Below are 2,630 nucleotides of genomic sequence, written 5' to 3'. Positions count from 1 at the left end.
AAGTGACGTTTTTAATATAAAAATGGTGTAAGCTCCCGGGAATTACAATCCTTTTGGATAAATGGTCCCGGGATTTTTTTTTTTATCATTGCTTTTAACCCGATTATGGATTATAGATTAAATCTCGACAAACATATGATTACGGCCTAAAAGCCATCTGTCAAAATCCACTTTGAATGGAAATTCCGGACAAACTGTTACTAGCCGAGCACAGTTCACAACAGTTTATGAAAAAGAAAACTTTTCTCTTTCGGTTACTATAAACATCTGTGATTGGCGCGTAACGGTTTGTCCGGAATTTCCATTCAAAGTGGATTTTGACAGTTGGCTTTTAGGCCGTAATCATATGTTTGTCGAGAAATTCAACAAATAACATTATTGTCGGGAGACAAAACATTATTATCGAATTCAATTTTTGCTTAGGTAAAAAAATGCGTTATCTTTTTAATAATTGTCTTATTGAAATGAAAATAAAATTAATAAAAATGAAATTGTAATTAAAAGTTTATTGTTGGTTTAACCGTTGTGTGTCCGACGCGGTACCCGGGTACCTTTTTAAGTTTCAATTAATGAAATTCCTATGTTCTATCCATAGCTGGAAATTGAAACTTTGTAACATCTTAGAACTTCACTAAGTTAAGCTTTTGGGTTAATAATATTGTTGATATACACGCAGAATTTCATTTATGCATCAATAGCATACTTTTCTATCTGCCTCTCGTTTCTTCTGCTGTAAATTTTATGCATTGGATATATTCGGTCTATCCACTCATTGAATGCTTACTAGAAGTATATGCATGAAAATGCATAAAAATCACAGCCGAAGAAAAAAGACGAGTATAGAAAGTATGCTAACGATGCATATTTTTGTTTCTCAGTGTAGTAAAGGTGGCAGTGAGGAGGGGCTCCTGAATTTTTTTACTACGTAACCGGCCGACGTGGGTACCCGGGTACCCACAAAACTAAAATGCCCAAAACTAAGGTAATATCCAACCGATTTCGATACTTTTGGCCGTTTTGGATTCAGGAACTCATCCACTTTTGGGTTTGCAAAATGAATCGGGTTACTACATTCGGTTCCCGGGAATCCGGATTTCCGGAAGCAGGTTCCTGTGCAGGGGTACTATTTGCGAACTTCAATGGAATATTAGCAAAATGGGTATCAAAATTCTTGGAATTGCATCAGTAGGCTGTATCTCGTGGTTTTGGAACCATTTGGTGATTTGACCCCGGAACAGACATTCCGGAGCAGGCTCCCGTGGGGCCGTAAGTGGCCATTCCATTCCAATTCCATTTTTTAAATTGCCATAGGGTCCCGTAACAATAAAAAACAGACTTCCGAGACAATTTGAAGAGTTTTGATACTCATATTGCTAGGACATTATTAAAATTTACAAATCGTATCCTAGTACTGGAACATTACTCCGGAAAATCCGGATACCAAAACCGGATCCATTTTTCCGGTTCTATTGTACAGAATCAAAAAGTGGACGAGTTTCTGACTCCAAAACATCTAAAAGTGTTCAAATCGGTTAAAGGAAGCCATAGTTATGAGCATTTCAATTTGTGGGAACCCGGGTACCCTCGTTGGCCTGTTAAAGGTGTTTTTTTTGTTGGACACATAACTGTTAAAGCATGAGACATTCCTAATAAACATCTTATGATCCAAGAGCCCAACGACCTGTTCGGGGTATCATCCAAACAATATGTGGAATCGTTGGACTGTATGGTCGGTGTTAACCCGGACAGAAATGTATATCGGAATTGATTGTAGAAACATTAAATTCACAACTGTTTTGATTGTTAACTGCATTTTTCACTATAACATCAATGTTATTGTTTTATAAAGAACTCTTCAGTTAAATCTTGCAAAATTGAACCCCTGTTTCACCATAATATAACGAAATCAATCACATGTTGTTTCTCATATTATTAGTTTATAAGTTATAAAACGTTGTTTAGAAGTAGTTTACCATTTATTAAATTCTTTTCTAATCTCTCCACGGCGCAAAATCAACTTTACAAACATACATTTTATCAGATACAGTGATTCTAATACATTTTTGTAAACTATCATCGACTTTAATTATATTTAGGCTATCAGAAAATATTTTACCACATACAAAGCAATCGCGATCTTCAAGAATGGTAATTTTAACATATAAAAAAAATGTTTCAGATTCTTTTGAAAGAATTTGTCTTACAATGCCGTAAACATAACGTTCTCCCGTTTTAAATGCAAATGTTGAATCAGAGCGCACTTTTTTCGAACCTATGGGCCACTCCCGATCTGGATTGAAAAAAAATCTATCACGGTGAAATTTATTTTGAGTCCAGAATAACTTTTCTGGATAAATATTAACTATGCAAGCAGGCAATGCAATAAGCGATTTGCTTTTAACAGTTTTGATGTTCTTCTGATTATCTAATGTATTACAAAATTGCCTAACAGTTTTGCTAACTGATATCAATTGAGTTGAATGAAACCGTTCATGAAACAGAACGCATCTCATTGCAATTTGTAAAATTGGGCTGCTTGGATCTTTTACAAACTTTTTAAGTACTCCATTAATGTCTTCAAAACAAAACAACGAGAATGCCCATAAAGGTCCAAAATTTCGCACACAATT

This window comes from Topomyia yanbarensis, chromosome 3 (genome assembly GCF_030247195.1).
Source record: "Topomyia yanbarensis strain Yona2022 chromosome 3, ASM3024719v1, whole genome shotgun sequence".
Taxonomy (NCBI): domain Eukaryota; kingdom Metazoa; phylum Arthropoda; class Insecta; order Diptera; family Culicidae; genus Topomyia; species Topomyia yanbarensis.
Note: the sequence above shows the minus strand (reverse complement) of the source record.